This window comes from Pseudophryne corroboree, chromosome 3 (genome assembly GCF_028390025.1).
Source record: "Pseudophryne corroboree isolate aPseCor3 chromosome 3, aPseCor3.hap2, whole genome shotgun sequence".
Taxonomy (NCBI): Eukaryota; Metazoa; Chordata; class Amphibia; order Anura; family Myobatrachidae; genus Pseudophryne; species Pseudophryne corroboree.
The window spans coordinates 646,760,547-646,771,616 of record NC_086446.1 but is presented as its reverse complement, the minus strand read 5'-3'; positions in this window follow the sequence as shown (position 1 = coordinate 646,771,616).

Below are 11,070 nucleotides of genomic sequence, written 5' to 3'. Positions count from 1 at the left end.
ATCTGAAAGCGGTATAACTCACATAGCACATACAGGAGAGTGTTTAATTTACAGACCCTGCTATCCCAGGCTTGCCAACCCTCCAGCATTAAGCGGGAGGCCCCCAGTTTTTAATATAGCCTCCCGCTGCCCCGCAAAGTCCTGAAATGCGGGAGACATCATGACAAATGACGTCATGTCACTTATAAGCTGGTCACCACGGGATTGTGGCTAGCAGTGGCAGCCTAGCAGTGCACATTCAGAAAGGCACAACTCACAATCAGTGCCATTGCCGGCTCTAAATCTGCTCTCAGCCGCACTGCGGCAGCCTCATCAATCAGTAGTGATGTGCACCGGAAATTTTTCGGGTTTTGTGTTTTGGTTTTGGGTTCGGTTCCGCGGCCGTGTTTTGGATTCGGACGCGTTTTGGCAAAACCTCCCTGAAAATTTTTTGTCGGATTCGGGTGTGTTTTGGATTCGGGTGTTTTTTTCAAAAAACCCTAAAAAACAGCTTAAATCATAGAATTTGGGGGTCATTTTGATCCCATAGTATTATTAACCTCAATAACCATAATTTCCACTCATTTCCAGTCTATTCTGAACACCTCACAATATTATTTTTAGTCCTAAAATTTGCACCGAGGTCGCTGGATGGCTAAGCTAAGCGACACAAGTGGCCGACACAAACACCTGGCCCATCTAGGAGTGGCACTGCAGTGTCAGACAGGATGGCACTTGAATAAAATACTCCCCAAACAGCACATGATGCAAAGAAAAAAAGAGGCGCACCAAGGTCGCTGTGTGACTAAGCTAAGTTACACAAGTGGCCGACACAAACACCTGGCCCATCTAGGAATGGCACTGCAGTGTCACGCAGGATGGCCCTTCAAAAAAATACTCCCCAAACAGCACATGATGCTGTAAAGATATGAGACAGAGGGTAAAACTGTATTTATGGCATTGCAATCTTTATAGCGTTTAATGTACTTTTTATTCCTTCTGTTTCCATGTCTCTCTGGCTTGTTTCCCTATTACCCCATGTGTGTGTTCATCCATTAGCCTATATATTCTGTACTATAATCTTACCCAGGTAAATACAGGTGGGCTGTGACCTGGCACCTAGTGCTGTCATGTATGTTATTGTAGGAGGATGCCAGGCTGGTATGAGGTTATTACAGGTTATCATTGCTAGGCCTATTGAGTCCATCCTGTGATCCTTATATGGTCACACAGGAAATACATTTGAGGACCAGGTAATGTCTCTTTGAAGCTTCTCCTCCACAGGGGACAATCAGGACTTAAACCAATTTCCCTGTCATTGTTCCTTCTGTTTACTTTCCTCTGTTCCATCCTGGTCCCTCACAGACAATGCGGAGCCTGACCCAGCATGTGGTCAGCAGGAGAAGGCCAGCTGTGGGAGGGAGTAGGGAAATACCTGAGGTGGGATACCACCAATCAGGAACCTGCGTCTCCTCCCCAGGTGAGCGCGGCATGATGGGCATTTGGAAGGTTTTAAAAGAGGTTGCGCAGGTCAGCTCCTCATGTTAGTCGCAGGACTCTGGGTAAGGGGTGATTCTCTGCCAGGGTACCTTGTGGAACGCATCAACAGTGCTGTGTGGAGTTATATGTACTTACTACTGCATGGACTAATCTGCTATCACTGCTGTGTGGACTCAGTGATAGTTCTGCTGTATGGACTTGTTTATCTGGAACTTCTGCACGGAATTGCTGTGGACCTAAATCCTCTACTGGGACTTACTATCTGGACTGCTACCTGTATACTGTTTCTGGGCTATATTTACTTCTGCTTCCTGTGAATTATCTACTACTGTGTGCGGTGAGAAATAAGCCATCACTTTGGTTTCATTGGCTCTGTGTCTGAGTGATTAGAAGAACCCCGTATCTTCACAGATGCAAAGAAAAAAAGAGGCGCAATGAGGTAGCTGTGTGACTAAGCTAAGCGACCCTAGTGGCCGACACAACACCTGGCCCATCTAGGAGTGGCACTGCAGTGTCACGCAGGATGGCCCTTCAAAAAAATACTCCCAAAACAGCACATGACGCAAAGAAAAAAAGAGGCGCAATGAGGTAGCTGTGTGACTAAGATAAGCGACCCAAGTGGCCGACACAAACACCTGGCCCATCTAGGAGTGGCACTGCAGTGTCAGACAGGATGGCACTTCAAAAAAATTGTCCTCAAACAGCACATGATGCAAAGAAAAATAAAAGAAAAAAGAGGTGCAAGATGGAATTGTCCTTGGGCCCTCCCACCCACCCTTATGTTGTATAAACAGGACATGCACACTTTAACGAACCCATCATTTCAGCGACAGGGTCTGCCACACGACTGTGACTGAAATGACTGGTTGGTTTGGGCCCCCACCAAAAAAGAGGCAATCAATCTCTCCTTGCACAAACTGGCTCTACAGAGGCAAGATGTCCACCTCATCATCATCGTCCGATTCATCACCCCTTTCACTGTGTACATCCCCCTCCTCACAGATTATTAATTCATCCCCACTGAAATCCACCATCTCAGGTCCCCGTGCACTTTCTGGAGGCAATTGCTGCTGGTGAATGTCTCCACGGAGGAATTGATAATAATTCATTTTAATGAACATCATCTTCTCCACATTTTCTGGAAGTAACCTCGCACGCCGATTGCTGACAAGGTGAGCAGCGGCACTAAACACTCTTTCGGAGTACACACTGGAGGGAGGGCAACTTAGGTAGAATAAAGCCAGTTTCTGCAAGTGCCTCCAAATTGCCTCTTTTTCCTGCCAGTATACGTACGGACTGTCTGACGTGCCTGCTTGGATGCGGTCACTCATATAATCCGCCACCATTCTTTCAATGGTGAGAGAATCATATGCAGTGACAGTAGACGACATGTCAGTAATCATTGGCAGGTCCTTCAGTCCGGACCAGATGTCAGCACTTGCTCCAGACTGCCCTGCATCACCGCCAGCGGGTGGGCTCGGAATTCTTAGCCTTTTCCTCGCACCCCCAGTTGCGGGAGAATGTGAAGGAGGAGCGGTTGACGGGTCACGTTCCGCTTGACTTGACAATTTTCTCACCAGCAGGTCTTTGAACCCCTGCAGACTTGTGTCTGCCGGAAAGAGAGATACAACGTAGGTTTTAAATCTAGGATCGAGCACGGTGGCCAAAATGTAGTGCTCTGATTTCAACAGATTGACCACCCGTGAATCCTGGTTAAGCGAATGAAGGGCTCCATCCACAAGTCCCACATGCCTAGCGGAATCGCTCTGTTTTAGCTCCTCCTTCAATGTCTCCAGCTTCTTCTGCAAAAGCCTGATGAGGGGAATGACCTGACTCAGGCTGGCAGTGTCTGAACTGACTTCACGTGTGGCAAGTTCAAAGGGTTGCAGAACCTTGCACAACGTTGAAATCATTCTCCACTGCGCTTGAGACAGGTGCATTCCACCTCCTTTGCCTATATCGTGGCCAGATGTATAGGCTTGAATGGCCTTTTGCTGCTCCTCCATCCTCTAAAGCATATAGAGGGTTGAATTCCACCTCGTTACCACCTCCTGCTTCAGATGATGGCAGGGCAGGTTCAGGTGTGTTTGGTGGTGCTCCAGTCTTCTGTACGCGGTGCCTGAACGCCAAAAGTGGCCCGCAATTCTTCGGGCCACCGACAGCATCTCTTGCACGCCCCTGTCGTTTTTTAAATAATTCTGTACCACCAAATTCAAGGTATGTGCAAAACATGGGACGTGCTGGAATTTGCCCAGATGTAATGCACGCACAATATTGCTGGCGTTGTCCGATGTCACAAATCCCCAGGAGAGTCCAATTGGGGTAAGCCATTCTACGATGATCTTTCTCAGTTGCCGTAAGAGGTTTTCAGCTGTGTGCGTATTCTGGAAAGCGGTGATACAAAGCGTAGCCTGCCTAGGAACGAGTTGGCGTTTGCGAGATGCTGCTACTGGTGCCGCCGCTGCTGTTCTTGCAGCGGGAGGCAATACATCTACCCAGTGGGCTGTCACAGTCATATAGTCCTGAGTCTGCCCTGCTCCACTTGTCCACATGTCTGTGGTTAAGTGGACATTGGGTACAACTGCATTTTTTAGGACACTGGTGACTCTTTTTCTGAGGTCTGTGTACATTTTCGGTATCGCCTGCCTAGAGAAATGGAACCTAGATGGTATTTGGTACCGGGGACACAGTACCTCAATCAAGTCTATAGTTGGCTCTGAAGTAACGATGGATACCGGAACCACGTTTCTCACCGCCCAGGCTGCCAAGGCATGAGTTATCTGCTTTGCAGCAGGATGACTGCTGTGATATTTCATCTTCCTCGCAAAGGACTGTTGGACAGTCAATTGCTTACTGGAAGTAGTACAAGTGGTCTTCCGACTTCCCCTCTGGGATGCCGATCGACTCCCAGCAGCAACAACAGCAGCGCCAGCAGCAGTAGGCGTTGCACTCAAGGATGCATCGGAGGAATCCCAGGCAGGAGAGGACTCGTCAGACTTGCCAGTGACATGGCCTGCAGGACTATTGGCTTTCCTGGGTAAGGAGGAAATTGACACTGAGGGAGTTGGTGATGTGGTTTGCGGGAGCTTGGTTACAAGAGGAAGGGATTTAGTGGTCAGTGGTCAGTGGTCAGTGGACTGCTTCCGCTGTCGCCCAAAGTTTTTGAACTTGTCACTGACTTATGATGAATGCGCTGCAGGTGACGTATAAGGGAGGATGTTCCGAGGTGGTTAACGTCCTTACCCCTACTTATTACAGCTTGACAAAGGCAATACACGGCTTGACACCTGTTGTCCGCATTTGTGTTGAAATAATTCCACACCGAAGAGCTGATTTTTTTGTATTTTGACCAGGCATGTCAATGGCCATATTCGTCCCACGGACAACAGGTGTCTCCCCGGGTGCCTGACTTAAACAAACCACCTCACCATCAGAATCCTCCTTGTCAATTTCCTCCCCAGCGCCAGCAACACCCATATCCTCATCCTGGTGTACTTCAACACTGACATCTTCAATTTGACTATCAGGAACTGGACTGCGGGTGCTCCTTCCAGCACTTGCAGGGGGCGTGCAAATGGTGGAAGGCGCAAGCTCTTCCCGTCCAGTGTTGGGAAGGTCAGGCATCGCAACCGACACAATTGGACTCTCCTTGGGGATTTGTGATTTCGAAGAACGCACAGTTCTTTGCTGTGCTTTTGCCAGCTTAAGTCTTTTCTTTTTTCTAGCGAGAGGATGAGTGCTTCCATCCTCATGTGAAGCTGAACCACTAGCCATGAACATAGGCCAGGGCCTCAGCCGTTCCTTGCCACTCCGTGTCGTAAATGGCATATTGGCAAGTTTACGCTTCTCCTCAGACGCTTTTAATTTTGATTTTTGGGTCATTTTACTGATCTTTTGTGTTTTGGATTTTACATGCTCTGTACTATGACATTGGGCATCGGCCTTGGCAGACGACGTTGATGGCATTTCATCGTCTTGGCCATGACTAGTGGCAGCAGCTTCAGCACGAGGTGGAAGTGGATCTTGATCTTTCCCTATTTTTTTAACCTCCACATTTTTGTTCTCCATATTTTCATGCGCACAACTAAAAGGCACCACAGGTATACAATGTAGATGGATGGATAGTATACTTTATGGACGACGAGTGACGACACAGAGGTAGGTACAGCAGTGGCCTACCAGACTGCTATATACAGTATAATGGACCTGGTGGACACTGTCAGCAGACTGCGTTTATAGTATATAAAAAAAAAAAGACACCACAGGTATACAATGTAGATGGATGGATAGTATACTTATGGACGACGAGTGACGACACAGAGGTAGGTACAGCAGTGGCCTACCGTACTGCTATATACAGTATAATGGACCTGGTGGACACTGTCAGCAGACTGCGTTTATAGTATAAAAAAAAAAGACACCACAGGTATACAATGTAGATGGATGGATAGTATACTTATGGACGACGAGTGACGACACAGAGGTAGGTACAGCAGTGGCCTACCGTACTGCTATATACAGTATAATAGACCTGGTGGACACTGTCAGCAGACTGCGTTTATAGTATAAAGAAAAAAAAGACACCACAGGTATACAATGTAGATGGATGGATAGTATACTTATGGACGATGAGTGACGACACAGAGGTAGGTACAGCAGTGGCCTACCGTACTGCTATATACAGTATAATGGACCTGGTGGACACTGTCAGCAGACTGCGTTTATAGTATAAAGAAAAAAATACACCACAGGTATACAATGTAGATGGATGGATAGTATACTTATGGACGACGAGTGACGACACAGAGGTAGGTACAGCAGTGGCCTACCGTACTGCTATTTACAGTATAATGGACCTGGTGGACACTGTCAGCAGACTGCGTTTATAGTATAAAAAAAAAAAAGACACCACAGGTATACAATGTAGATGGATGGATAGTATACTTATGGACGACGCGTGACGACACAGAGGTAGGTACAGCAGTGGCCTACCGTACTGCTATATACAGTATAATGGACCTGGTGGACACTGTCAGCAGACTGCGTTTATAGTATAAAAAAAAAAGACACCACAGGTATAAAATGTAGATGGATGGATAGTATACTTATGGATGACGAGTGATGACACAGAGGTAGGTACAGCAGTGGCCTACCGTACTGCTATATACAGTATAGTGGACCTGGTGGACACTGTCAGCAGACTGCGTTTATAGTATAAAAAAAAAGACACCACAGGTATACAATCTAGATGGATGGATAGTATACTTATGGACGACGAGTGATGACACAGAGGTAGGTACAGCAGTGGCCTACCGTACTGCTATATACAGTATAATGGACCTGGTGGACACTGTCAGCAGACTGCGTTTATAGTATAAAAAAAAAAAAGACACCACAGGAGTGTTTTTCAGGCAGACAAACGTATACTGGTGGTCACTGTCGGCAAAACTGTGCACTGTACTCCTGCTATAGCTGCTCCCCAGTCCCCACAATTAAGCAGTGTGAGCACTCAGCACAGATATATCATGCAGCACACTGAGCACAGATATGGTATGGAGCATTTTTTTCAGGCAGAGAACGGATAAAAAACTGGTGGTCACTATTAGCAAAACTCTGCACTGTACTCCTCCTAACAGCTGCTCCCCAATCCTCCCCACAATAAGCTAAGCAATCAGATCAACTGTGTAGTATATTACTATATAAACGGAGAGGACGCCAGCCACGTCCTCTCCCTATCAATCTCAATGCACGTGTGAAAATGTCGGCGACGTGCGGCTGCTTATGTAGAATCCGAATCTCGCGAGAATCCGACAGCGGGATGATGACGTTCGGGCGCGCTCGGGTTAACCGAGCCATACGGGAGAATCCGAGTATGGCTCGGACCCGTCTAAAAAGGGTGAAGTTCGGGGGGGTTCGGTTTCTCGGAAACCGAACCCGCTCATCACTATCAATCAGTGCCACTCTGCCAGTCTCAGATGCCGCTGAGCTGCCTGCGCTGTCCCTGAGCTTGTGACACTACCAGCTTAGGACCTTACTACTGTCCAAGTGCAGCATCAGGTCACTCTCTCTGCTCTCTCCTGCCAACCACTATACTGTAAGTGCTGGGAAAATAGCAGTAGAAGCAGGGTTAGGTCAAAATCCTACCAGGCTAAAGGACCGCTGATGTCACAAGCATGTTACATGCGACAACAGGGGGAGGAGCAAGGTCCGAACATGGGAGCCCAGATGCCGTGGCTCGCTCCAGTTCGCTACCTGGTCACTAAAGGCAATGGCAACCTTGCTCCTCCCCCTGCTGGTGCATGCCAGAGGTACTTTAGCCAACTAGGATTTCGCAAAAACTGTAGCAGCAGCTTGTATTAGTACATACAGCTAATAGATAGAGATATTATTACACTAGCTTCCTGGGTCTACAGGCCTGCATGCACCACTTTCAATCACGCTTTGTGGGACTCCACGATGCCATATAACCAGCCCTGGCAAAGTATATCATCTGGTCATTAACAGCATCAGCACTTGGGTCTGCAGGTGAGCAGTTTGTTTGGGTCCCATGGCTAAACAGGGAGACTTGTCACACTGGCCAGAGGGGATGTAGTCCTCATCCCAACAGTGAGGATGCCAACGGTCACAATACCGACAGTGGCATCCCGACACATTCTACCAGTAAGCATTAGGGTGAGACTGTAGGGAAGGGGGAGAGGGGTGGAATAGGTTAGGCTGTAGGTGGGAGAGGTTAGGTTTAGGCTGTGGGAAGGCGAAGTTAGAGTTATGCTGTTAGGGGTTAAACTGAAGGACGGGTGGATAGGAGGGTATGGCGGGGGAGGTTAAGGGTTACAGTACCAAAATGTGTCTTGATTATGACTGTCTAGATCCCGTACCCAACCTGGCCACAGCATTTTAGACTATTGAAATGAATGTGCAGTGCTTTTGGCTAATTACTATTTTTAAGGAGAACTCTTCATTGGATAAGGGTCACAGCTCCCTTCTCTAATTGTTTACTGCACTCTTTCTTATACAGGTTGAGTATCCCTTATCCAAAACGCTTGGGACCAGAGGTATTTTGGATATCGGATTTTTCCGTATTTTGGAATAATTGCATACCATAATGAGATATCATGGCGATGGGACCCAAGTCTAAGCACAGAATACATTTATGTTTCATATACACCTTATACACACAGCCTGAAGGTAATTTTAGCCAATATTTTTAATAACTTTGTGCATGAAACAAAGTGTGTGTACATTCACACAATTCATTTATGTTTCATATACACCTTATACACACAGCCTGAAGGTCATTTAATACAATATTTTTAATAACTTTGTGTATTAAACGAAGTTTGAGTACATTGAGCCACAGAAAACAAAGATTTCACTATCTCACTCAAAAAAGTCCGTATTTTGGAATATTCCGTATTTCGGAATATTTGGATATGGGATACTCAACCTGTATAGTCCTAGTTATCCGGACTATTGGTTGGACTTTCAAAGAAACTTTTTTTATTCAAGTGACCCTGATTAGACATTCTATATTTGTACAACTTGCAGTGGTCACAAATGTGTTAATTGGTTGCAACTATGTAGCATACAACTATTTTGATGGATGGGAATATGTTACATGTTGCGTTGTAACTTTTTCTATTTTTTAATAGATTAATCTTGTTCAGGTGCCAGTATTTTACATCCGTTTAATACATTTATGTTGTTTTTTGTGTAAATGAATTGCTAAATCTACTTAAATAATAGAGCTGAATTTAATTTTACTTGGTTTTTATGCGAATCTCAGCGCTGCTTAAATTCTGTTTTGTTGTTGTTGTTAACATTTATTAGGGCTGGCACCCTTTTAACCCTCTGCTATATAAGCTTATATTTCTATGCGCCTGGAATTATTTTATTTCTTCTAGTGTGTAGCCTAAGCGGAGGTTAGAGTGCTTGGCGGCAGTGTCAGTGTCAGATGCAGTGATGGCCTCTTCTCCCCGCACGGTGGCCTGTTAAAATGTAAGGGATTTAAGTAAACCAGAACTGCATCTTAAGGTCCGTGGTGGCTGGGCTGGGCAGGAGAAAGGAAAGAGACTGGGTGTCGAGTGTCACAGGTATTATTTATTATTATTATTATTTATTATTATCTATTAACTGCACTCTGAAAGGGAACTCACTGACAGTCATCCATGTCTATCAGTGAGTGCTCTGTCTCTGAGGGCAGGCAATGCCTGTGACACTCAGCACCCAGTTTATTCCCTTTCATCTGTCAGTATTTGGATCTTGGGTTTGTCCACTGGTTGACAACCTTTTTTGAATCACAGCGCCCTAGAGTAATAGAATATTTTTCACGGCACCCCTAGGCCAAAAGTTTCTTTTTGAGAAATTTAGGAAGTAAATTGTGTTTAGATGTCATCCTTTGGTTAACTTGTGTGGTGAGGGACAAGATTTGCTTCTGTTTGGCCACATATTTTATGATTGGCAGCCACCACCACTGGTTTTGCCTATTACATTGACCATACATAATTTTAATTGGTCCTGGACCACCAACCCAGGGCACCCCTGCAAGTGTCCCGAGGCACCCCAGCAGAACCACTGGGTTAGTGTAAAGAAGCCAATCACACAGTGGCCTAACTTAAAATGATTAAATGTTATTTGTACAGTTGTAAATGCAAGTTCTCATTTGTTTTGTTTAAGTTAGCAGGGTCATTAAAGGAGGGAGCAAAGGGTGATTTTTAAATTAAATTAAGTGACCTCACCTTGCCCACAAACCTTCCATATTGCTAGTACCCCTGCACTGGGAACCACACAGATACTAAACCCAGCAACTCTGCTGCAGGATACACCCGAGTGGTAATATATACGCCCATAGGCGGAGCCAAATATGCCCTTTGGGTGGTACATGACACGCCCCTTCAACGGCACGTTGCACATTCTGCTAGGACTTGCAATCTCCCTGAAACTAGTTTTCAAAAGTAGGCAAGTATGGGTATGTCCACCACAGTGAGCATTTCAGCTAGTACGATAATAAAATGCACAACTGTTTTTAGGTACTGGTTGCCGTCAAAATTAGATATTGTAGCGCCATTCTGGACGCACTTTTGTCTGAACCAATCTCTGGTCCAGCTGCCATCTCTGGGTCTTAGATCTGGTTTCCTGGTAACCAGAGTATCCTCAAGATAGCTTCTGAATAGCAAACACTATACAGTTTGTGATTGTGCAGAAAGATTTCTCTGCCTCAGTCAGAAAATAAGAATCTGCAGTAAGGAAACAGCAATTTTCACATAGAAAGCTTACGGTGGATAAGGGTTTGGAATGGATATTTTGTCATTAATTTAAATTATATTACATTGTCAGCAAATGCTTTTGCTACGCACATATGTCTGTGAGGCCTTTTTCCGTTTGTTCCTGTCTTTTCTGCCCTGAAAAATATTTTGTTTTTGTTTTTAAATTCAATGGGTGGAATTCAAATGTTTGAAAAGTCGGTTTGGTGTCTGTTTTTTCCTGTGTATTAGATAAGAAAAAACAGACTCCCAACTGACTTTTCAAACATTTGAATCTCCCCCTTTGTGTTTACAAAAGGACATGTACCCAAATGACATCCACTGCTAAAAA